The sequence below is a fragment of the Triturus cristatus genome, chromosome 1_1 (genome assembly GCF_964204655.1).
Source record: "Triturus cristatus chromosome 1_1, aTriCri1.1, whole genome shotgun sequence".
Taxonomy (NCBI): Eukaryota; Metazoa; Chordata; class Amphibia; order Caudata; family Salamandridae; genus Triturus; species Triturus cristatus.
In genome coordinates, this window is record NC_140579.1 from 137,762,772 (window position 1) to 137,790,153 (window position 27,382).

Sequence of the window (27,382 nt, forward strand, 5' to 3'; positions counted from 1 at the left end):
CAGTGTACACTGGCAGGCAGAGAGATACTCAGATCCTTGTTTCAGTCTGCAGTGCACACTGGGAGGCAGAGAGATACTCAGATCCTTATTGCAGTCTGCAGTGCACACTGGGAAGCAGAGAGATACTCAGATCCTTCTAAAGAGGCTGCAGTGCACACTGGGAGGCAGAGAGATACTCAGATCCTTCTGAAAGGCTGCAGTGTACACTGAGAGGCAGAAAGATACTCAGATCCTTCAAAAAGGCTGCAGTGTACACTGGCAGGCAGACAGATACTCAGATCCTTATTGCAGTCTGCAGTGTACACTGGGAGGCCGAGAGATACTCAGATGCTTCTCACAGGCTGCAGTGTACACTGGGAGGCAGAGAGATACTCAGATGCTTCTCACAGGCTGCAGTGTACACTGGGTGGCAGAGAGATACTCAGATCCTTCTCACAGGCTGCAGTGTACACTGGCAGGCAGAGAGATACTCAGATCCTTGTTACAGTCTGCAGTGCACACTGGGAGGCAGAGAGATACTCAGATCCTTATTGCAGTCTGCAGTGCACACTGGAAAGCAGAGAGATACTCAGATCCTTTTAAAAGGCTGCAGTGTACACTGGGAGGCAGCGAGATACTCAGATCCTTCTCACAGACTGCAGTGTACACTGGGAGGCAGAGACATACTCAGATCCTTCTCGCAGGCTGCAGTGTACACTGAGAGGCAGAGAGATACTCAGATCCTTCTCGCAGTCTGCAGCGTACACTGGGAGGCAGAGAGATACTCAAATCCTTCTAATGGGCTGCAGTGTACACTGGGAGGCAGAGAGATACGTAGGTCCTTCTAAAAGGCTGCTGTGTACACTGGGAGGCAGAGAGGTACTCAGATCCTTCTCGCAGGGTGCAGTGTACACTGGCAGGCAGAGAGATACTCAGATCCTTGTTTCAGTCTGCAGTGCACACTGGGAGGCAGAGAGATACTCAGATCCTTATTGCAGTCTGCAGTGCACACTGGGAAGCAGAGAGATACTCAGATCCTTCTAAAAGGCTGCAGTGCACACTGGGAGGCAGAGAGATACTCAGATCCTTCTGAAAGGCTGCAGTGTACACTGAGAGGCAGAAAGATACTCAGATCCTTCAAAAAGGCTGCAGTGTACACTGGCAGGCAGACAGATACTCAGATCCTTATTGCAGTCTGCAGTGTACACTAGGAGGGCGAGAGATACTCAGATGCTTCTCACAGGCTGCAGTGTACACTGGGAGGCAGAGAGATACTCAGATGCTTCTCACAGGCTGCAGTGTACACTGGGTGGCAGAGAGATACTCAGATCCTTCTCACAGGCTGCAGTGTACACTGGCAGGCAGAGAGATACTCAGATCCTTGTTACAGTCTGCAGTGCACACTGGGAGGCAGAGAGATACTCAGATCCTTATTGCAGTCTGCAGTGCACACTGGAAAGCAGAGAGATACTCAGATCCTTCTAAAAGGCTGCAGTGTACATTGGGAGGCAGAGAGATACTCAGATCCTTCTCACAGACTGCAGTGTACACTGGGAGGCAGAGACATACTCAGATCCTTCTCGCAGGCTGCAGTGTACACTGAGAGGCAGAAAGATACTCAGATCCTTCTCGCAGTCTGCAGCGTACACTGGGAGGCAGAGAGATACTCAAATCCTTCTAATGGGCTGCAGTGTACACTGGGAGGCAGAGAGATACTTAGGTCCTTCTAAAAGGCTGCTGTGTACACTGGGAGGCAGAGAGGTACTCGGATCCTTCTCGCAGGGTGCAGTGGACACTGGGAGGCAGATAGATACTCAGATCCTTCTCACAGGCTGCAGTGTACACTGGCAGGCAGACAGATACTCAGATCCTTATTGCAGACTGCAGTGTACACTGGGAGGCAGAGAGATACTCAGATCCTTCTAAAAGGCTGCAGTGTACACTGGGAGGCAGAGAGATACTCAGATGCTTCTCACAGGCTGCAGTGTACACTGGGTGGCAGAGAGATACTCAGATCCTTCTCACAGGCTGCAGTGTACACTGGCAGGCAGAGAGATACTCAGATCCTTGTTTCAGTCTGCAGTGCACACTGGGAGGCAGAGAGATACTCAGATCCTTATTGCAGTCTGCAGTGCACATGGGAAGCAGAGAGATACTCAGATCCTTCTAAAAGGCTGCAGTGCACACTGGGAGGCAGAGAGATACTCAGATGCTTCTGAAAGGCTGCAGTGTACACTGAGAGGCAGAGAGATACTCAGATCCTTCTAAAAGGCTGCAGCGTACACTGGGAGGCAGAGAGATACGCAGGTCCTTCTAAAAGGCTGCAGTGTACACTGGGAGGCAGAGAGATACTCAGATCCTTCTCGCAGGGTGCAGTGGACACTGGGAGGCAGATATATACTCAGATCCTTCTCACAGGCTGCAGTGTACACTGGCAGGCAGACAGATACTCAGATCCTTATTGCAGACTGCAGTGTACACTGGGAGGCAGAGAGATACTCAGATCCTTCTAAAAGGCTGCAGTGTACACTGGGAGGCAGAGAGATACTCAGATGCTTCTCACAGGCTGCAGTGTACACTGGGTGGCAGAGAGATACTCAGATCCTTCTCACAGGCTGCAGTGTACACTGGCAGGCAGAGAGATACTCAGATCCTTGTTTCAGTCTGCAGTGCACACTGGGAGGCAGAGAGATACTCAGATCCTTATTGCAGTCTGCAGTGCACATGGGAAGCAGAGAGATACTCAGATCCTTCTAAAAGGCTGCAGTGCACACTGGGAGGCAGAGAGATACTCAGATCCTTCTGAAAGGCTGCAGTGTACACTGAGAGGCAGAAAGATACTCAGATCCTTCAAAAAGGCTGCAGTGTACACTGGCAGGCAGACAGATACTCAGATCCTTATTGCAGTCTGCAGTGTACACTGGGAGGCCGAGAGATACTCAGATGCTTCTCACAGGCTGCAGTGTACACTGGGAGGCAGAGAGATACTCAGATGCTTCTCACAGGCTGCAGTGTACACTGGGTGGCAGAGAGATACTCAGATCCTTCTCACAGGCTGCAGTGTACACTGTCAGGCAGACAGATACTCAGATCCTTATTGCAGACTGCAGTGCACACTAGGAGGCAGAGAGATACTCAGATCCTTCTAAAAGGCTGCAGCGTACACTGGGAGGCAGAGAGATACGCAGGTCCTTCTAAAAGGCTGCAGTGTACACTGGGAGGCAGAGAGATACTCAGATCCTTCTCGCAGGGTGCAGTGGACACTGGGAGGCAGATATATACTCAGATCCTTCTCACAGGCTGCAGTGTACACTGGCAGGCAGACAGATACTCAGACCCTTATTGCAGACTGCAGTGTACACTGGGAGGCAGAGAGATACTCAGATCCTTCTAAAAGGCTGCAGTGTACACTGGGAGGCAGAGAGATACTCAGATGCTTCTCGCAGGCTGCAGTGTACACTGGGTGGCAGAGAGATACTCAGATCCTTCTCACAGGCTGCAGTGTACACTGGCAGGCAGAGAGATACTCAGATCCTTGTTTCAGTCTGCAGTGCACACTGGGAGGCAGAGAGATACTCAGATCCTTATTGCAGTCTGCAGTGCACACTGGGAAGCAGAGAGATACTCAGATCCTTCTAAAAAGGCTGCAGTGCACACTGGGAGGCAGAGAGATACTCAGATCCTTCTGAAAGGCTGCAGTGTACACTGAGAGGCAGAAAGATACTCAGATCCTTCAAAAAGGCTGCAGTGTACACTGGCAGGCAGACAGATACTCAGATCCTTATTGCAGTCTGCAGTGTACACTGGGAGGCTGAGAGATACTCAGATGCTTCTCACAGGCTGCAGTGTACACTGGGTGGCAGAGAGATACTCAGATCCTTCTCACAGGCTGCAGTGTACACTGGCAGGCAGAGAGATACTCAGATCCTTGTTACAGTCTGCAGTGCACACTGGGAGGCAGAGAGATACTCAGATCCGTATTGCAGTCTGCAGTGCACACTGGAAAGCAGAGAGATACTCAGATCCTTTTAAAAGGCTGCAGTGTACACTGGGAGGCAGAGAGATACTCAGATCCTTCTCACAGACTGCAGTGTACACTGGGAGGCAGAGACATACTCAGATCCTTCTCGCAGGCTGCAGTGTACACTGAGAGGCAGAGAGATACTCAGATCCTTCTCGCAGTCTGCAGCGTACACTGGGAGGCAGAGAGATACTCAAATCCTTCTAATGGGCTGCAGTGTACACTGGGAGGCAGAGAGATACTTAGGTCCTTCTAAAAGGCTGCTGTGTACACTGGGAGGCAGAGAGGTACTCAGATCCTTCTCGCAGGGTGCAGTGTACACTGGCAGGCAGAGAGATACTCAGATCCTTGTTTCAGTCTGCAGTGCACACTGGGAGGCAGAGAGATACTCAGATCCTTATTGCAGTCTGCAGTGCACACTGGGAAGCAGAGAGATACTCAGATCCTTCTAAAAGGCTGCAGTGCACACTGGGAGGCAGAGAGATACTCAGATCCTTCTGAAAGGCTGCAGTGTACACTGAGAGGCAGAAAGATACTCAGATCCTTCAAAAAGGCTGCAGTGTACACTGGCAGGCAGACAGATACTCAGATCCTTATTGCAGTCTGCAGTGTACACTAGGAGGGCGAGAGATACTCAGATGCTTCTCACAGGCTGCAGTGTACACTGGGAGGCAGAGAGATACTCAGATGCTTCTCACAGGCTGCAGTGTACACTGGGTGGCAGAGAGATACTCAGATCCTTCTCACAGGCTGCAGTGTACACTGGCAGGCAGAGAGATACTCAGATCCTTGTTACAGTCTGCAGTGCACACTGGGAGGCAGAGAGATACTCAGATCCTTATTGCAGTCTGCAGTGCACACTGGAAAGCAGAGAGATACTCAGATCCTTCTAAAAGGCTGCAGTGTACATTGGGAGGCAGAGAGATACTCAGATCCTTCTCACAGACTGCAGTGTACACTGGGAGGCAGAGACATACTCAGATCCTTCTCGCAGGCTGCAGTGTACACTGAGAGGCAGAAAGATACTCAGATCCTTCTCGCAGTCTGCAGCGTACACTGGGAGGCAGAGAGATACTCAAATCCTTCTAATGGGCTGCAGTGTACACTGGGAGGCAGAGAGATACTTAGGTCCTTCTAAAAGGCTGCTGTGTACACTGGGAGGCAGAGAGGTACTCAGATCCTTCTCGCAGGGTGCAGTGGACACTGGGAGGCAGATAGATACTCAGATCCTTCTCACAGGCTGCAGTGTACACTGTCAGGCAGACAGATATTCAGATCCTTATTGCAGACTGCAGTGCACACTAGGAGGCAGAGAGATACTCAGATTCTTCTAAAAGGCTGCAGCGTACACTGGGAGGCAGAGAGATACGCAGGTCCTTCTAAAAGGCTGCAGTGTACACTGGCAGGCAGACAGATACTCAGACCCTTATTGCAGACTGCAGTGTACACTGGGAGGCAGAGAGATACTCAGATCCTTCTAAAAGGCTGCAGTGTACACTGGGAGGCAGAGAGATACTCAGATGCTTCTCACAGGCTGCAGTGTACACTGGGTGGCAGAGAGATACTCAGATCCTTCTCACAGGCTGCAGTGTACACTGGCAGGCAGAGAGATACTCAGATCCTTGTTTCAGTCTGCAGTGCACACTGGGAGGCAGAGAGATACTCAGATCCTTATTGCAGTCTGCAGTGCACACTGGGAAGCAGAGAGATACTCAGATCCTTCTAAAAGGCTGCAGTGCACACTGGGAGGCAGAGAGATACTCAGATCCTTCTGAAAGGCTGCAGTGTACACTGAGAGGCAGAAAGATACTCAGATCCTTCAAAAAGGCTGCAGTGTACACTGGCAGGCAGACAGATACTCAGATCCTTATTGCAGTCTGCAGTGTACACTGGGAGGCCGAGAGATACTCAGATGCTTCTCACAGGCTGCAGTGTACACTGGGAGGCAGAGAGATACTCAGATGCTTCTCACAGGCTGCAGTGTACACTGGGTGGCAGAGAGATACTCAGATCCTTCTCACAGGCTGCAGTGTACACTGGCAGGCAGAGAGATACTCAGATCCTTGTTACAGTCTGCAGTGCACACTGGGAGGCAGAGAGATACTCAGATCCTTATTGCAGTCTGCAGTGCACACTGGAAAGCAGAGAGATACTCAGATCCTTTTAAAAGGCTGCAGTGTACACTGGGAGGCAGAGAGATACTCAGATCCTTCTCACAGACTGCAGTGTACACTGGGAGGCAGAGACATACTCAGATCCTTCTCGCAGGCTGCAGTGTACACTGAGAGGCAGAGAGATACTCAGATACTTCTCGCAGTCTGCAGCGTACACTGGGAGGCAGAGAGATACTCAAATCCTTCTAATGGGCTGCAGTGTACACTGGGAGGCAGAGAGATACTTAGGTCCTTCTAAAAGGCTGCTGTGTACACTGGGAGGCAGAGAGGTACTCAGATCCTTCTCGCAGGGTGCAGTGTACACAGGCAGGCAGAGAGATACTCAGATCCTTGTTTCAGTCTGCAGTGCACACTGGGAGGCAGAGAGATACTCAGATCCTTATTGCAGTCTGCAGTGCACACTGGGAAGCAGAGAGATACTCAGATCCTTCTAAAAGGCTGCAGTGCACACTGGGAGGCATAGAGATACTCAGATTCTTCTGAAAGGCTGCAGTGTACACTGAGAGGCAGAAATATACTCAGATCCTTCAAAAAGGCTGCAGTGTACACTGGCAGGCAGACAGATACTCAGATCCCTATTGCAGTCTGCAGTGTACACTAGGAGGGCGAGAGATACTCAGATGCTTCTCACAGGCTGCAGTGTACACTGGGAGGCAGAGAGATACTCAGATGCTTCTCACAGGCTGCAGTGTACACTGGGTGGCAGAGAGATACTCAGATCCTTCTCACAGGCTGCAGTGTACACTGGCAGGCAGAGAGATACTCAGATCCTTGTTACAGTCTGCAGTGCACACTGGGAGGCAGAGAGATACTCAGATCCTTATTGCAGTCTGCAGTGCACACTGGAAAGCAGAGAGATACTCAGATCCTTCTAAAAGGCTGCAGTGTACATTGGGAGGCAGAGAGATACTCGGATCCTTCTCACAGACTGCAGTGTACACTGGGAGGCAGAGACATACTCAGATCCTTCTCGCAGGCTGCAGTGTACACTGAGAGGCAGAAAGATACTCAGATCCTTCTCGCAGTCTGCAGCGTACACTGGGAGGCAGAGAGATACTCAAATCCTTCTAATGGGCTGCAGTGTACACTGGGAGGCAGAGAGATACTTAGGTCCTTCTAAAAGGCTGCTGTGTACACTGGGAGGCAGAGAGGTACTCAGATCCTTCTCGCAGGGTGCAGTGGACACTGGGAGGCAGATAGATACTCAGATCCTTCTCACAGGCTGCAGTGTACACTGGCAGGCAGACAGATACTCAGATCCTTATTGCAGACTGCAGTGCACACTGGGAGGCAGAGAGACACTCAGATCCTTCTTGCAGGCTGCAGTGTACACTGGGAGGCAGAGAGATACTCAGATCCATCTCACAGGCTGCAGTGTACACTGGGAGGCAGAGAGATACTCAGACCCTCCTAGCAGGATGCAGTGTACACTGGGAAGCAGAGAGATACTCAGATCCTTCTCACAGGCTGCAGTGTACACTGGGAGGCAGAGAGATACTCAAACCCTCCTCACAGGGTGCAGTGTACACTGGGAGGCAGAGAGATACTCAAATCCTTCTCAGAGGCTGCAGTGTACACTGGGAGGCAGAGACATACTCAGGTCCTTCCTACAGTCTGCAGTGCACACTGGGAAGCAGAGAGATACTCAGATCCTTCTTGCAGGGTGCAGTGTACACTGGAAGGCAGAGAGATACTCAGATCCTTCCCACAGGCTGCAGTGTACACTGGGAGGCAGAGAGATACTCAGATCCTTCTAAAAGGCTGCAGTGTACACTGGGAGGCAGAGAGATACTCAGATCCTTCTAAAAGGTTGCAGTGTTCACTGGGAGGCAGAGAGATACTCAGATCCTTCTAAAAGGCTGCAGTGTACACTGGGAGGCAGAGAGATACTCAGATCCTTCTCACAGACTGCAGTGTACACTGGGAGGCAGAGACATACTCAGATCCTTCTCGCAGGCTGCAGTGTACACTGAGAGGCAGAGAGATGCTCAGATCCTTCTCGCAGTCTGCAGCGTACACTGGGAGGCAGAGAGATACTCAATCCTTCTAATGGGCTGCAGTGTACACTGGGAGGCAGAGAGATACTCAGATACTTCTAAAGGGCTGCAGCGTACACTGGGAGTCAGAGAGATACTCAGATCCTTCTCGCAGGTTGCAGTGTACACTGGGAGGCAGATAGTTTCTCAGATTCTTCTCATAGGCTGCAGTGTACACTGGCAGGCAGAGAGATACTCAGATACTTATTGCAGTCTGCAGTGCACACTGGGAGGCAGAGATATACTCAGATCCTTCTAAAAGGCTGCAGTGTACACTGGGAGGCAGAGAGATACTCAGGTCCTTCTAAAAGGCTCCAGTGTACACTGGGAGGCAGAGAGGTACTCAGATCCTTCTCGCAGGGTGCAGTGGACACTGGAAGACAGATAGATACTCAGATCCTTCTCACAGGCTGCAGTGTACACTGTCAGGCAGACAGATACTCAGATCCTTATTGCAGACTGCAGTGCACACTAGGAGGCAGAGAGATACTCAGATCCTTCTAAAAGGCTGCAGCGTACACTGGGAGGCAGAGAGATACGCAGGTCCTTCTAAAAGGCTGCAGTGTACACTGGGAGGCAGAGAGATACTCAGATCCTTCTCGCAGGGTGCAGTGGACACTGGGAGGCAGATATATACTCAGATCCTTCTCACAGGCTGCAGTGTACACTGGCAGGCAGACAGATACTCAGATCCTTATTGCAGACTGCAGTGTACACTGGGAGGCAGAGAGATACTCAGATCCTTCTAAAAGGCTGCAGTGTACACTGGGAGGCAGAGAGATACTCAGATGCTTCTCACAGGCTGCAGTGTACACTGGGTGGCAGAGAGATACTCAGATCCTTCTCACAGGCTGCAGTGTACACTGGCAGGCAGAGAGATACTCAGATCCTTGTTTCAGTCTGCAGTGCACACTGGGAGGCAGAGAGATACTCAGATCCTTATTGCAGTCTGCAGTGCACATGGGAAGCAGAGAGATACTCAGATCCTTCTAAAAGGCTGCAGTGCACACTGGGAGGCAGAGAGATACTCAGATGCTTCTGAAAGGCTGCAGTGTACACTGAGAGGCAGAGAGATACTCAGATCCTTCTAAAAGGCTGCAGCGTACACTGGGAGGCAGAGAGATACGCAGGTCCTTCTAAAAGGCTGCAGTGTACACTGGGAGGCAGAGAGATACTCAGATCCTTCTCGCAGGGTGCAGTGGACACTGGGAGGCAGATATATACTCAGATCCTTCTCACAGGCTGCAGTGTACACTGGCAGGCAGACAGATACTCAGATCCTTATTGCAGACTGCAGTGTACACTGGGAGGCAGAGAGATACTCAGATCCTTCTAAAAGGCTGCAGTGTACACTGGGAGGCAGAGAGATACTCAGATGCTTCTCACAGGCTGCAGTGTACACTGGGTGGCAGAGAGATACTCAGATCCTTCTCACAGGCTGCAGTGTACACTGGCAGGCAGAGAGATACTCAGATCCTTGTTTCAGTCTGCAGTGCACACTGGGAGGCAGAGAGATACTCAGATCCTTATTGCAGTCTGCAGTGCACATGGGAAGCATAGAGATACTCAGATCCTTCTAAAAGGCTGCAGTGCACACTGGGAGGCAGAGAGATACTCAGATCCTTCTGAAAGGCTGCAGTGTACACTGAGAGGCAGAAAGATACTCAGATCCTTCAAAAAGGCTGCAGTGTACACTGGCAGGCAGACAGATACTCAGATCCTTATTGCAGTCTGCAGTGTACACTGGGAGGCCGAGAGATACTCAGATGCTTCTCACAGGCTGCAGTGTACACTGGGAGGCAGAGAGATACTCAGATCCTTCTCACAGGCTGCAGTGTACACTGTCAGGCAGACAGATACTCAGATCCTTATTGCAGACTGCAGTGCAGACTAGGAGGCAGAGAGATACTCAGATCCTTCTAAAAGGCTGCAGCGTACACTGGGAGGCAGAGAGATACGCAGGTCCTTCTAAAAGGCTGCAGTGTACACTGGGAGGCAGAGAGATACTCAGATCCTTCTCGCAGGGTGCAGTGGACACTGGGAGGCAGATATATACTCAGATCCTTCTCACAGGCTGCAGTGTACACTGGCAGGCAGACAGATACTCAGACCCTTATTGCAGACTGCAGTGTACACTGGGAGGCAGAGAGATACTCAGATCCTTCTAAAAGGCTGCAGTGTACACTGGGAGGCAGAGAGATACTCAGATGCTTCTCACAGGCTGCAGTGTACACTGGGTGGCAGAGAGATGCTCAGATCCTTCTCACAGGCTGCAGTGTACACTGGCAGGCAGAGAGATACTCAGATCCTTGTTTCAGTCTGCAGTGCACACTGGGAGGCAGAGAGATACTCAGATCCTTATTGCAGTCTGCAGTGCACACTGGGAAGCAGAGAGATACTCAGATCCTTCTAAAGAGGCTGCAGTGCACACTGGGAGGCAGAGAGATACTCAGATCCTTCTGAAAGGCTGCAGTGTACACTGAGAGGCAGAAAGATACTCAGATCCTTCAAAAAGGCTGCAGTGTACACTGGCAGGCAGACAGATACTCAGATCCTTATTGCAGTCTGCAGTGTACACTGGGAGGCCGAGAGATACTCAGATGCTTCTCACAGGCTGCAGTGTACACTGGGAGGCAGAGAGATACTCAGATGCTTCTCACAGGCTGCAGTGTACACTGGGTGGCAGAGAGATACTCAGATCCTTCTCACAGGCTGCAGTGTACACTGGCAGGCAGAGAGATACTCAGATCCTTGTTACAGTCTGCAGTGCACACTGGGAGGCAGAGAGATACTCAGATCCTTATTGCAGTCTGCAGTGCACACTGGAAAGCAGAGAGATACTCAGATCCTTTTAAAAGGCTGCAGTGTACACTGGGAGGCAGCGAGATACTCAGATCCTTCTCACAGACTGCAGTGTACACTGGGAGGCAGAGACATACTCAGATCCTTCTCGCAGGCTGCAGTGTACACTGAGAGGCAGAGAGATACTCAGATCCTTCTCGCAGTCTGCAGCGTACACTGGGAGGCAGAGAGATACTCAAATCCTTCTAATGGGCTGCAGTGTACACTGGGAGGCAGAGAGATACGTAGGTCCTTCTAAAAGGCTGCTGTGTACACTGGGAGGCAGAGAGGTACTCAGATCCTTCTCGCAGGGTGCAGTGTACACTGGCAGGCAGAGAGATACTCAGATCCTTGTTTCAGTCTGCAGTGCACACTGGGAGGCAGAGAGATACTCAGATCCTTATTGCAGTCTGCAGTGCACACTGGGAAGCAGAGAGATACTCAGATCCTTCTAAAAGGCTGCAGTGCACACTGGGAGGCAGAGAGATACTCAGATCCTTCTGAAAGGCTGCAGTGTACACTGAGAGGCAGAAAGATACTCAGATCCTTCAAAAAGGCTGCAGTGTACACTGGCAGGCAGACAGATACTCAGATCCTTATTGCAGTCTGCAGTGTACACTAGGAGGGCGAGAGATACTCAGATGCTTCTCACAGGCTGCAGTGTACACTGGGAGGCAGAGAGATACTCAGATGCTTCTCACAGGCTGCAGTGTACACTGGGTGGCAGAGAGATACTCAGATCCTTCTCACAGGCTGCAGTGTACACTGGCAGGCAGAGAGATACTCAGATCCTTGTTACAGTCTGCAGTGCACACTGGGAGGCAGAGAGATACTCAGATCCTTATTGCAGTCTGCAGTGCACACTGGAAAGCAGAGAGATACTCAGATCCTTCTAAAAGGCTGCAGTGTACATTGGGAGGCAGAGAGATACTCAGATCCTTCTCACAGACTGCAGTGTACACTGGGAGGCAGAGACATACTCAGATCCTTCTCGCAGGCTGCAGTGTACACTGAGAGGCAGAAAGATACTCAGATCCTTCTCGCAGTCTGCAGCGTACACTGGGAGGCAGAGAGATACTCAAATCCTTCTAATGGGCTGCAGTGTACACTGGGAGGCAGAGAGATACTTAGGTCCTTCTAAAAGGCTGCTGTGTACACTGGGAGGCAGAGAGGTACTCGGATCCTTCTCGCAGGGTGCAGTGGACACTGGGAGGCAGATAGATACTCAGATCCTTCTCACAGGCTGCAGTGTACACTGGCAGGCAGACAGATACTCAGATCCTTATTGCAGACTGCAGTGCACACTGGGAGGCAGAGAGACACTCAGATCCTTCTAAAAGGCTGCAGCGTACACTGGGAGGCAGAGAGATACGCAGGTCCTTCTAAAAGGCTGCAGTGTACACTGGGAGGCAGATAGATACTCAGATACTTCTCGCAGTCTGCAGTGTACACTGGGAGGCAGAGAGATACTCAGATCCTTCTCACAGGCTGCAGTGTACACTGGCAGGCAGAGAGATACTCAGATCCTTCTAAAGGGCTGCAGTGTACACTGGGACACAGATACCCAGATCCTTCTCGAAGGGTGCAGTGCACACTGGGAGCCAGAGAGATACTCAGATCCTTCTCGCAGGCCGCAGTGTACACTGGGAGGCAGAGAGATACTCAGATCCTTCTAAAAGGTTGCAGTGTTCACTGGGAGGCAGAGAGATACTCAGATCCTTCTAAAAGGCTGCAGTGTACACTGGGAGGCAGAGAGATACTCAGATCCTTCTCACAGACTGCAGTGTACACTGGGAGGCAGAGACATACTCAGATCCTTCTCGCAGGCTGCAGTGTACACTGAGAGGCAGAGAGATGCTCAGATCCTTCTCGCAGTCTGCAGCGTACACTGGGAGGCAGAGAGATACTCAATCCTTCTAATGGGCTGCAGTGTACACTGGGAGGCAGAGAGATACTCAGATACTTCTAAAGGGCTGCAGCGTACACTGGGAGTCAGAGAGATACTCAGATCCTTCTCGCAGGTTGCAGTGTACACTGGGAGGCAGATAGTTTCTCAGATTCTTCTCATAGGCTGCAGTGTACACTGGCAGGCAGAGAGATACTCAGATACTTATTGCAGTCTGCAGTGCACACTGGGAGGCAGAGATATACTCAGATCCTTCTAAAAGGCTGCAGTGTACACTGGGAGGCAGAGAGATACTCAGGTCCTTCTAAAAGGCTCCAGTGTACACTGGGAGGCAGAGAGGTACTCAGATCCTTCTCGCAGGGTGCAGTGGACACTGGGAGACAGATAGATACTCAGATCCTTCTCACAGGCTGCAGTGTACACTGTCAGGCAGACAGATACTCAGATCCTTATTGCAGACTGCAGTGCACACTAGGAGGCAGAGAGATACTCAGATCCTTCTCGCAGGGTGCAGTGGACACTGGGAGGCAGATATATACTCAGATCCTTCTCACAGGCTGCAGTGTACACTGGCAGGCAGACAGATACTCAGATCCTTATTGCAGACTGCAGTGTACACTGGGAGGCAGAGAGATACTCAGATCCTTCTAAAAGGCTGCAGTGTACACTGGGAGGCAGAGAGATACTCAGATGCTTCTCACAGGCTGCAGTGTACACTGGGTGGCAGAGAGATACTCAGATCCTTCTCACAGGCTGCAGTGTACACTGGCAGGCAGAGAGATACTCAGATCCTTGTTTCAGTCTGCAGTGCACACTGGGAGGCAGAGAGATACTCAGATCCTTATTGCAGTCTGCAGTGCACATGGGAAGCAGAGAGATACTCAGATCCTTCTAAAAGGCTGCAGTGCACACTGGGAGGCAGAGAGATACTCAGATGCTTCTGAAATGCTGCAGTGTACACTGAGAGGCAGAGAGATACTCAGATCCTTCTAAAAGGCTGCAGCGTACACTGGGAGGCAGAGAGATACGCAGGTCCTTCTAAAAGGCTGCAGTGTACACTGGGAGGCAGAGAGATACTCAGATCCTTCTCGCAGGGTGCAGTGGACACTGGGAGGCAGATATATACTCAGATCCTTCTCACAGGCTGCAGTGTACACTGGCAGGCAGACAGATACTCAGATCCTTATTGCAGACTGCAGTGTACACTGGGAGGCAGAGAGATACTCAGATCCTTCTAAAAGGCTGCAGTGTACACTGGGAGGCAGAGAGATACTCAGATGCTTCTCACAGGCTGCAGTGTACACTGGGTGGCAGAGAGATACTCAGATCCTTCTCACAGGCTGCAGTGTACACTGGCAGGCAGAGAGATACTCAGATCCTTGTTTCAGTCTGCAGTGCACACTGGGAGGCAGAGAGATACTCAGATCCTTATTGCAGTCTGCAGTGCACATGGGAAGCAGAGAGATACTCAGATCCTTCTAAAAGGCTGCAGTGCACACTGGGAGGCAGAGAGATACTCAGATCCTTCTGAAAGGCTGCAGTGTACACTGAGAGGCAAAAAGATACTCAGATCCTTCAAAAAGGCTGCAGTGTACACCGGCAGGCAGACAGATACTCAGATCCTTATTGCAGTCTGCAGTGTACACTGGGAGGCCGAGAGATACTCAGATGCTTCTCACAGGCTGCAGTGTACACTGGGAGGCAGAGAGATACTCAGATCCTTCTCACAGGCTGCAGTGTACACTGTCAGGCAGACAGATACTCAGATCCTTATTGCAGACTGCAGTGCACACTAGGAGGCAGAGAGATACTCAGATCCTTCTAAAAGGCTGCAGCGTACACTGGGAGGCAGAGAGATACGCAGGTCCTTCTAAAAGGCTGCAGTGTACACTGGGAGGCAGAGAGATACTCAGATCCTTCTCGCAGGGTGCAGTGGACACTGGGAGGCAGATATATACTCAGATCCTTCTCACAGGCTGCAGTGTACACTGGCAGGCAGACAGATACTCAGACCCTTATTGCAGACTGCAGTGTACACTGGGAGGCAGAGAGATACTCAGATCCTTCTAAAAGGCTGCAGTGTACACTGGGAGGCAGAGAGATACTCAGATGCTTCTCACAGGCTGCAGTGTACACTGGGTGGCAGAGAGATACTCAGATCCTTCTCACAGGCTGCAGTGTACACTGGCAGGCAGAGAGATACTCAGATCCTTGTTTCAGTCTGCAGTGCACACTGGGAGGCAGAGAGATACTCAGATCCTTATTGCAGTCTGCAGTGCACACTGGGAAGCAGAGAGATACTCAGATCCTTCTAAAAAGGCTGCAGTGCACACTGGGAGGCAGAGAGATACTCAGATCCTTCTGAAAGGCTGCAGTGTACACTGAGAGGCAGAAAGATACTCAGATCCTTCAAAAAGGCTGCAGTGTACACTGGCAGGCAGACAGATACTCAGATCCTTATTGCAATCTGCAGTGTACACTGGGAGGCCGAGAGATACTCAGATGCTTCTCACAGGCTGCAGTGTACACTGGGAGGCAGAGAGATACTCAGATGCTTCTCACAGGCTGCAGTGTACACTGGGTGGCAGAGAGATACTCAGATCCTTCTCACAGTCTGCAGTGCACACTGGGAGGCAGAGAGATACTCAGATCCTTATTGCAGTCTGCAGTGCACACTGGAAAGCAGAGAGATACTCAGATCCTTTTAAAAGGCTGCAGTGTACACTGGGAGGCAGAGAGATACTCAGATCCTTCTCACAGACTGCAGTGTACACTGGGAGGCAGAGACATACTCAGATCCTTCTCGCAGGCTGCAGTGTACACTGAGAGGCAGAGAGATACTCAGATCCTTCTCGCAGTCTGCAGCGTACACTGGGAGGCAGAGAGATACTCAAATCCTTCTAATGGGCTGCAGTGTACACTGGGAGGCAGAGAGATACTTAGGTCCTTCTAAAAGGCTGCTGTGTACACTGGGAGGCAGAGAGGTACTCAGATCCTTCGCGCAGGGTGCAGTGTACACTGGCAGGCAGAGAGATACTCAGATCCTTGTTTCAGTCTGCAGTGCACACTGGGAGGCAGAGAGATACTCAGATCCTTATTGCAGTCTGCAGTGCACACTGGGAAGCAGAGAGATACTCAGATCCTTCTAAAAGGCTGCAGTGCACACTGGGAGGCAGAGAGATACTCAGATCCTTCTGAAAGGCTGCAGTGTACACTGAGAGGCAGAAAGATACTCAGATCCTTCAAAAAGGCTGCAGTGTACACTGGCAGGCAGACAGATACTCAGATCCTTATTGCAGTCTGCAGTGTACACTAGGAGGGCGAGAGATACTCAGATGCTTCTCACAGGCTGCAGTGTACACTGGGAGGCAGAGAGATACTCAGATGCTTCTCACAGGCTGCAGTGTACACTGGGTGGCAGAGAGATACTCAGATCCTTCTCACAGGCTGCAGTGTACACTGGCAGGCAGAGAGATACTCAGATCCTTGTTACAGTCTGCAGTGCACACTGGGAGGCAGAGAGATACTCAGATCCTTATTGCAGTCTGCAGTGCACACTGGAAAGCAGAGAGATACTCAGATCCTTCTAAAAGGCTGCAGTGTACATTGGGAGGCAGAGAGATACTCAGATCCTTCTCACAGACTGCAGTGTACACTGGGAGGCAGAGACATACTCAGATCCTTCTCGCAGGCTGCAGTGGACACTGAGAGGCAGAAAGATACTCAGATCCTTCTCGCAGTCTGCAGCGTACACTGGGAGGCAGAGAGATACTCAAATCCTTCTAATGGGCTGCAGTGTACACTGGGAGGCAGAGAGATACTTAGGTCCTTCTAAAACCTGCTGTGTACACTGGGAGGCAGAGAGGTACTCAGATCCTTCTCGCAGGGTGCAGTGGACACTGGGAGGCAGATAGATACTCAGATCCTTCTCACAGGCTGCAGTGTACACTGGCAGGCAGACAGATACTCAGATCCTTATTGCAGACTGCAGTGCACACTGGGAGGCAGAGAGACACTCAGATCCTTCTAAAAGGCTGCAGCGTACACTGGGAGGCAGAGAGATACGCAGGTCCTTCTAAAAGGCTGCAGTGTACACTGGGAGGCAGATAGATACTCAGATCCTTCTCGCAGTCTGCAGTGTACACTGGGAGGCAGAGAGATACTCAGATCCTTCTCACAGGCTGCAGTGTACACTGGCAGGCAGAGAGATACTCAGATCCTTCTAAAGGGCTGCAGTGTACACTGGGACATAGATACCCAGATCCTTCTCGAAGGGTGCAGTGCACACTGGGAGCCAGAGAGATACTCAGATCCTTCTCGCAGGCCGCAGTGTACACTGGGAGGCAGAGAGATTCTCAGATCCTTCCTACAGTCTGCAGTGCACACTGGGAGGCAGAGAGAAACTCAGATCCTTCTTGCAGGCTGCAGTGTACACTGGGAGGCAGAGAGATACTCAGATCCTTCTCACAGGCTGCAGTGTACACTGGGAGGCAGAGAGATACTCAGACCCTCCTAGCAGGATGCAGTGTACACTGGGAAGCAGAGAGATACTCAGATCCTTCTCACAGGCTGCAGTGTACACTGGGAGGCAGAGAGATACTCAAACCCTCCTCGCAGGGTGCAGTGTACACTGGGAGGCAGAGAGATACTCAAATCCTTCTTAGAGGCTGCAGTGTACACTGGGAGGCAGAGACATACTCAGATCCTTCCTACAGTCTGCTGTGCACACTGGGAAGCAGAGAGATACTCAGATCCCTCTTGCAGGGTGCAGTGTACACTGGGAGGCAGAGAGATACTCAGATCCTTCCCACAGGCTGCAGTGTACACTGGGAGGCAGAGAGATACTCAGATCCTTCTAAAAGGCTGAAGTGTACACTGGGAGGCAGAGAGATACTCAGATCCTTCTAAAAGGCTGCAGTGTTCACTGGGAGGCAGAGAGATACTCAGATCCTTCTCACAGGCTGCAGTGTACACTGGCAGGCAGAGAGATACTCAGATCCTTCTTACAGTCTGCAGTGCACACTGGGAGGCAGAGAGATACTCAGATCCTTATTGCAGTCTGCAGTGCACACTGGGAAGCAGAGAGATACTCAGATCCTTCTAAAAGGCTGCAGTGTACATTGGGAGGCAGAGAGATACTCAGATCCTTCTCACAGACTGCAGTGTACACTGGGAGGCAGAGACATACTCAGATCCTTCTCGCAGGCTGCAGTGTACACTGAGAGGCAGAGAGATACTCAGATCCTTCTCGCAGTCTGCGGCGTACACTGGGAGGCAGAGAGATACTCAAATCCTTCTAATGGGCTGCAGTGTACACTGGGAGGCAGAGAGATACTCAGATCCTTCTAAAGGGCTGCAGCGTACACTGGGAGTCAGAGAGATACTCAGATCCTTCTCGCAGGTTGCAGTGTACACTGGGAGGCAGATAGTTTCTCAGATTCTTCTCATAGGCTGCAGTGTACACTGGCAGGCAGAGAGATACTCAGATACTTATTGCAGTCTGCAGTGCACACTGGGAGGCAGAGATATACTCAGATCCTTCTAAAAGGCTGCAGTGTACACCGGGAGGCAGAGAGATACTCAGGTCCTTCTAAAAGGCTCCAGTGTACACTGGGAGGCAGAGAGGTACTCAGATCCTTCTCGCAGGGTGCAGTGGACACTGGGAGACAGATAGATACTCAGATCCTTCTCACAGGCTGCAGTGTACACTGTCAGGCAGACAGATACTCAGATCCTTATTGCAGACTGCAGTGCACACTAGGAGGCAGAGAGATACTCAGATCCTTCTAAAAGGCTGCAGCGTACACTGGGAGGCATAGACATACGCAGGTCCTTCTAAAAGGCTGCAGTGTACACTGGGAGGCAGAGAGATACTCAGATCCTTCTCGCAGGGTGCAGTGGACACTGGGAGGCAGATATATACTCAGATCCTTCTCACAGGCTGCAGTGTACACTGGCAGGCAGACAGATACTCAGATCCTTATTGCAGACTGCAGTGTACACTGGGAGGCAGAGAGATACTCAGATCCTTCTAAAAGGCTGCAGTGTACACTGGGAGGCAGAGAGATACTCAGATGCTTCTCACAGGCTGCAGTGTACACTGGGTGGCAGAGAGATACTCAGATCCTTCTCACAGGCTGCAGTGTACACTGGCAGGCAGAGAGATACTCAGATCCTTGTTTCAGTCTGCAGTGCACACTGGGAGGCAGAGAGATACTCAGATCCTTATTGCAGTCTGCAGTGCACACTGGGAAGCAGAGAGATACTCAGATCCTTCTAAAAGTCTGCAGTGCACACTGGGAGGCAGAGAGATACTCAGATCCTTCTGAAAGGCTGCAGTGTACACTGAGAGGCAGAAAGATACTCAGATCCTTCAAAAAGGCTGCAGTGTACACTGGCAGGCAGACAGATACTCAGATCCTTATTGCAGTCTGCAGTGTACACTGGGAGGCCGAGAGATACTCAGATGCTTCTCACAGGCTGCAGTGTACACTGGGAGGCAGAGAGATACTCAGATGCTTCTCACAGGCTGCAGTGTACACTGGCAGGCAGAGAGATACTCAGATCCTTGTTACAGTCTGCAGTGCACACTGGGAGGCAGAGAGATACTCAGATCCTTATTGCAGTCTGCAGTGCACACTGGAAAGCAGAGAGATACTCAGATCCTTCTAAAAGGCTGCAGTGTACACTGGGAGGCAGAGAGATACTCAGATCCTTCTCACAGACTGCAGTGTACACTGGGAGGCAGAGACATACTCAGATCCTTCTCGCAGGCTGCAGTGTACACTGAGAGGCAGAGAGATACTCAGATCCTTCTCGCAGTCTGCAGCGTACACTGGGAGGCAGAGAGATACTCAAATCCTTCTAATGGGCTGCAGTGTACACTGGGAGGCAGAGAGATACTTAGGTCCTTCTAAAAGGCTGCTGTGTACACTGGGAGGCAGAGAGGTACTCAGATCCTTCTCGCAGGGTGCAGTGTACACTGGCAGGCAGAGAGATACTCAGATCCTTGTTTCAGTCTGCAGTGCACACTGGGAGGCAGAGAGATACTCAGATCCTTATTGCAGTCTGCAGTGCACACTGGGAAGCAGAGAGATACTCAGATCCTTCTAAAAGGCTGCAGTGCACACTGGGAGGCAGAGAGATACTCAGATCCTTCTGAAAGGCTGCAGTGTACACTGAGAGGCAGAAAGATACTCAGATCCTTCAAAAAGGCTGCAGTGTACACTGGCAGGCAGACAGATACTCAGATCCTTATTGCAGTCTGCAGTGCACACTGGAAAGCAGAGAGATACTCAGATCCTTCTCACAGACTGCAGTGTACACTGGGAGGCAGAGACATACTCAGATCCTTCTCGCAGGCTGCAGTGTACACTGAGAGGCAGAGAGATACTCAGATCCTTCTCGCAGTCTGCAGCGTACACTGGGAGGCAGAGAGATACTCAAATCCTTCTAATGGGCTGCAGTGTACACTGGGAGGCAGAGAGATACTTAGGTCCTTCTAAAAGGCTGCTGTGTACACTGGGAGGCAGAGAGGTACTCAGATCCTTCTCGCAGGGTGCAGTGGACACTGGGAGGCAGATAGATACTCAGATCCTTCTCACAGGCTGCAGTGTACACTGGCAGGCAGAGAGATACTCAGATCCTTCTAAAAGGCTGCAGTGTACACTGGGAGGCAGAGAGATACGCAGGTCCTTCTAAAAGGCTGCAGTTTACACTGGGAGGCAGATAGATACTCAGATCCTTCTCACAGGCTGCAGTGTACACTGGCAGGCAGACAGATACTCAGATCCTTTTTGCAGACTGCAGTGCACACTGGGAGGCAGAGAGATACTCAGATCCTTCTAAAAGGCTGCAGCGTACACTGGGAGGCAGAGAGATACGCAGGTCCTTCTAAAAGGCTGCAGTGTACACTGGGAGGCAGAGAGATACTCAGATCCTTCTCTCAGGGTGCAGTGGACACTGGGAGGCAGATAGATACTCAGATCCTTCTCACAGGCTGCAGTGTACACTGGCAGGCAGACAGATACTCATATCCTTATTGCAGACTGCAGTGCACACTGGGAGGCAGAGAGATACTCAGATCCTTCTAAAAGGCTGCAGTGTACACTGGGAGGCAGAGAGATACTCAGATCCTTCAAAAAGGCTGCAGTGTACACTGGCAGGCAGACAGATACTCAGATCCTTCTCCTGCAGTGTACACTGGCAGGCAGAGAGACACTCAGATCCTTGTTTCAGTCTGCAGTGCACACTGGGAGGCAGAGAGATACTCAGATCCTTATTGCAGTCTGCAGTGCACACTGGGAAGCAGAGAGATACTCAGATCCTTCTAAAAGGCTGCAGTGTACACTGGGAGGCAGAGAGATACTCAGATCCTTCTGAAAGGCTGCAGTGTACACTGAGAGGCAGAAAGATACTCAGATCCTTCAAAAAGGCTGCAGTGTACACTGGCAGGCAGACAGATACTCAGATCCTTATTGCAGTCTGCAGTGTACACTGGGAGGCCGAGAGATACTCAGATGCTTCTCACAGGCTGCAGTGTACACTGGGAGGCAGAGAGATACTCAGATACTTCTAAAGGGCTGCAGCGTACACTGGGAGTCAGAGAGATACTCAGATCCTTCTCGCAGGTTGCAGTGTACACTGGGAGGCAGATAGTTTCTCAGATTCTTCTCATAGGCTGCAGTGTACACTGGCAGGCAGAGAGATACTCAGATACTTATTGCAGTCTGCAGTGCACACTGGGAGGCAGAGATATACTCAGATCCTTCTAAAAGGCTGCAGTGTACACTGGGAGGCAGAGAGATACTCAGGTCCTTCTAAAAGGCTCCAGTGTACACTGGGAGGCAGAGAGGTACTCAGATCCTTCTCGCAGGGTGCAGTGGACACTGGGAGACAGATAGATACTCAGATCCTTCTCACAGGCTGCAGTGTACACTGTCAGGCAGACAGATACTCAGATCCTTATTGCAGACTGCAGTGCACACTAGGAGGCCGAGAGATACTCAGATGCTTCTCACAGGCTGCAGTGTACACTGGGAGGCAGAGAGATACTCAGATGCTTCTCACAGGCTGCAGTGTACACTGGGTGGCAGAGAGATACTCAGATCCTTCTCACAGGCTGCAGTGTACACTGGCAGGCAGAGAGATACTCATATCCTTGTTACAGTCTGCAGTGCACACTGGGAGGCAGCGAGATACTCAGATCCTTATTGCAGTCTGCAGTGCACACTGGAAAGCAGAGAGATACTCAGATCCTTTTAAAAGGCTGCAGTGTACACTGGGAGGCAGAGAGATACTCAGATCCTTCTCACAGACTGCAGTGTACACTGGGAGGCAGAGACATACTCAGATCCTTCTCGCAGGCTGCAGTGTACACTGAGAGGCAGAGAGATACTCAGATCCTTCTCGCAGTCTGCAGCGTACACTGGGAGGCAGAGAGATACTCAAATCCTTCTAATGGGCTGCAGTGTACACTGGGAGGCAGAGAGATACTTAGGTCCTTCTAAAAGGCTGCTGTGTACACTGGGAGGCAGAGAGGTACTCAGATCCTTCGCGCAGGGTGCAGTGTACACTGGCAGGCAGAGAGATACTCAGATCCTTGTTTCAGTCTGCAGTGCACACTGGGAGGCAGAGAGATACTCAGATCCTTATTGCAGTCTGCAGTGCACACTGGGAAGCAGAGAGATACTCAGATCCTTCTAAAAGGCTGCAGTGCACACTGGGAGGCAGAGAGATACTCAGATCCTTCTGAAAGGCTGCAGTGTACACTGAGAGGCAGAAAGATACTCAGATCCTTCAAAAAGGCTGCAGTGTACACTGGCAGGCAGACAGATACTCAGATCCTTATTGCAGTCTGCAGTGTACACTAGGAGGGCGAGAGATACTCAGATGCTTCTCACAGGCTGCAGTGTACACTGGGAGGCAGAGAGATACTCAGATGCTTCTCACAGGCTGCAGTGTACACTGGGTGGCAGAGAGATACTCAGATCCTTCTCACAGGCTGCAGTGTACACTGGCAGGCAGAGAGATACTCAGATCCTTGTTACAGTCTGCAGTGCACACTGGGAGGCAGAGAGATACTCAGATCCTTATTGCAGTCTGCAGTGCACACTGGAAAGCAGAGAGATACTCAGATCCTTCTAAAAGGCTGCAGTGTACATTGGGAGGCAGAGAGATACTCAGATCCTTCTCACAGACTGCAGTGTACACTGGGAGGCAGAGACATACTCAGATCCTTCTCGCAGGCTGCAGTGGACACTGAGAGGCAGAAAGATACTCAGATCCTTCTCGCAGTCTGCAGCGTACACTGGGAGGCAGAGAGATACTCAAATCCTTCTAATGGGCTGCAGTGTACACTGGGAGGCAGAGAGATACTTAGGTCCTTCTAAAAGGCTGCTGTGTACACTGGGAGGCAGAGAGGTACTCAGATCCTTCTCGCAGGGTGCAGTGGACACTGGGAGGCAGATAGATACTCAGATCCTTCTCACAGGCTGCAGTGTACACTGGCAGGCAGACAGATACTCAGATCCTTATTGCAGACTGCAGTGCACACTGGGAGGCAGAGAGACACTCAGATCCTTCTAAAAGGCTGCAGCGTACACTGGGAGGCAGAGAGATACGCAGGTCCTTCTAAAAGGCTGCAGTGTACACTGGGAGGCAGATAGATACTCAGATCCTTCTCGCAGTCTGCAGTGTACACTGGGAGGCAGAGAGATACTCAGATCCTTCTCACAGGCTGCAGTGTACACTGGCAGGCAGAGAGATACTCAGATCCTTCTAAAGGGCTGCAGTGTACACTGGGACATAGATACCCAGATCCTTCTCGAAGGGTGCAGTGCACACTGGGAGCCAGAGAGATACTCAGATCCTTCTCGCAGGCCGCAGTGTACACTGGGAGGCAGAGAGATTCTCAGATCCTTCCTACAGTCTGCAGTGCACACTGGGAGGCAGAGAGAAACTCAGATCCTTCTTGCAGGCTGCAGTGTACACTGGGAGGCAGAGAGATACTCAGATCCTTCTCACAGGCTGCAGTGTACACTGGGAGGCAGAGAGATACTCAGACCCTCCTAGCAGGATGCAGTGTACACTGGGAAGCAGAGAGATACTCAGATCCTTCTCACAGGCTGCAGTGTACACTGGGAGGCAGAGAGATACTCAAACCCTCCTCGCAGGGTGCAGTGTACACTGGGAGGCAGAGAGATACTCAAATCCTTCTTAGAGGCTGCAGTGTACACTGGGAGGCAGAGACATACTCAGATCCTTCCTACAGTCTGCTGTGCACACTGGGAAGCAGAGAGATACTCAGATCCCTCTTGCAGGGTGCAGTGTACACTGGGAGGCAGAGAGATACTCAGATCCTTCCCACAGGCTGCAGTGTACACTGGGAGGCAGAGAGATACTCAGATCCTTCTAAAAGGCTGAAGTGTACACTGGGAGGCAGAGAGATACTCAGATCCTTCTAAAAGGCTGCAGTGTTCACTGGGAGGCAGAGAGATACTCAGATCCTTCTCACAGGCTGCAGTGTACACTGGCAGGCAGAGAGATACTCAGATCCTTCTTACAGTCTGCAGTGCACACTGGGAGGCAGAGAGATACTCAGATCCTTATTGCAGTCTGCAGTGCACACTGGGAAGCAGAGAGATACTCAGATCCTTCTAAAAGGCTGCAGTGTACATTGGGAGGCAGAGAGATACTCAGATCCTTCTCACAGACTGCAGTGTACACTGGGAGGCAGAGACATACTCAGATCCTTCTCGCAGGCTGCAGTGTACACTGAGAGGCAGAGAGATACTCAGATCCTTCTCGCAGTCTGCGGCGTACACTGGGAGGCAGAGAGATACTCAAATCCTTCTAATGGGCTGCAGTGTACACTGGGAGGCAGAGAGATACTCAGATCCTTCTAAAGGGCTGCAGCGTACACTGGGAGTCAGAGAGATACTCAGATCCTTCTCGCAGGTTGCAGTGTACACTGGGAGGCAGATAGTTTCTCAGATTCTTCTCATAGGCTGCAGTGTACACTGGCAGGCAGAGAGATACTCAGATACTTATTGCAGTCTGCAGTGCACACTGGGAGGCAGAGATATACTCAGATCCTTCTAAAAGGCTGCAGTGTACACCGGGAGGCAGAGAGATACTCAGGTCCTTCTAAAAGGCTCCAGTGTACACTGGGAGGCAGAGAGGTACTCAGATCCTTCTCGCAGGGTGCAGTGGACACTGGGAGACAGATAGATACTCAGATCCTTCTCACAGGCTGCAGTGTACACTGTCAGGCAGACAGATACTCAGATCCTTATTGCAGACTGCAGTGCACACTAGGAGGCAGAGAGATACTCAGATCCTTCTAAAAGGCTGCAGCGTACACTGGGAGGCATAGACATACGCAGGTCCTTCTAAAAGGCTGCAGTGTACACTGGGAGGCAGAGAGATACTCAGATCCTTCTCGCAGGGTGCAGTGGACACTGGGAGGCAGATATATACTCAGATCCTTCTCACAGGCTGCAGTGTACACTGGCAGGCAGACAGATACTCAGATCCTTATTGCAGACTGCAGTGTACACTGGGAGGCAGAGAGATACTCAGATCCTTCTAAAAGGCTGCAGTGTACACTGGGAGGCAGAGAGATACTCAGATGCTTCTCACAGGCTGCAGTGTACACTGGGTGGCAGAGAGATACTCAGATCCTTCTCACAGGCTGCAGTGTACACTGGCAGGCAGAGAGATACTCAGATCCTTGTTTCAGTCTGCAGTGCACACTGGGAGGCAGAGAGATACTCAGATCCTTATTGCAGTCTGCAGTGCACACTGGGAAGCAGAGAGATACTCAGATCCTTCTAAAAGTCTGCAGTGCACACTGGGAGGCAGAGAGATACTCAGATCCTTCTGAAAGGCTGCAGTGTACACTGAGAGGCAGAAAGATACTCAGATCCTTCAAAAAGGCTGCAGTGTACACTGGCAGGCAGACAGATACTCAGATCCTTATTGCAGTCTGCAGTGTACACTGGGAGGCCGAGAGATACTCAGATGCTTCTCACAGGCTGCAGTGTACACTGGGAGGCAGAGAGATACTCAGATGCTTCTCACAGGCTGCAGTGTACACTGGCAGGCAGAGAGATACTCAGATCCTTGTTACAGTCTGCAGTGCACACTGGGAGGCAGAGAGATACTCAGATCCTTATTGCAGTCTGCAGTGCACACTGGAAAGCAGAGAGATACTCAGATCCTTCTAAAAGGCTGCAGTGTACACTGGGAGGCAGAGAGATACTCAGATCCTTCTCACAGACTGCAGTGTACACTGGGAGGCAGAGACATACTCAGATCCTTCTCGCAGGCTGCAGTGTACACTGAGAGGCAGAGAGATACTCAGATCCTTCTCGCAGTCTGCAGCGTACACTGGGAGGCAGAGAGATACTCAAATCCTTCTAATGGGCTGCAGTGTACACTGGGAGGCAGAGAGATACTTAGGTCCTTCTAAAAGGCTGCTGTGTACACTGGGAGGCAGAGAGGTACTCAGATCCTTCTCGCAGGGTGCAGTGTACACTGGCAGGCAGAGAGATACTCAGATCCTTGTTTCAGTCTGCAGTGCACACTGGGAGGCAGAGAGATACTCAGATCCTTATTGCAGTCTGCAGTGCACACTGGGAAGCAGAGAGATACTCAGATCCTTCTAAAAGGCTGCAGTGCACACTGGGAGGCAGAGAGATACTCAGATCCTTCTGAAAGGCTGCAGTGTACACTGAGAGGCAGAAAGATACTCAGATCCTTCAAAAAGGCTGCAGTGTACACTGGCAGGCAGACAGATACTCAGATCCTTATTGCAGTCTGCAGTGCACACTGGAAAGCAGAGAGATACTCAGATCCTTCTCACAGACTGCAGTGTACACTGGGAGGCAGAGACATACTCAGATCCTTCTCGCAGGCTGCAGTGTACACTGAGAGGCAGAGAGATACTCAGATCCTTCTCGCAGTCTGCAGCGTACACTGGGAGGCAGAGAGATACTCAAATCCTTCTAATGGGCTGCAGTGTACACTGGGAGGCAGAGAGATACTTAGGTCCTTCTAAAAGGCTGCTGTGTACACTGGGAGGCAGAGAGGTACTCAGATCCTTCTCGCAGGGTGCAGTGGACACTGGGAGGCAGATAGATACTCAGATCCTTCTCACAGGCTGCAGTGTACACTGGCAGGCAGAGAGATACTCAGATCCTTCTAAAAGGCTGCAGTGTACACTGGGAGGCAGAGAGATACGCAGGTCCTTCTAAAAGGCTGCAGTTTACACTGGGAGGCAGATAGATACTCAGATCCTTCTCACAGGCTGCAGTGTACACTGGCAGGCAGACAGATACTCAGATCCTTTTTGCAGACTGCAGTGCACACTGGGAGGCAGAGAGATACTCAGATCCTTCTAAAAGGCTGCAGCGTACACTGG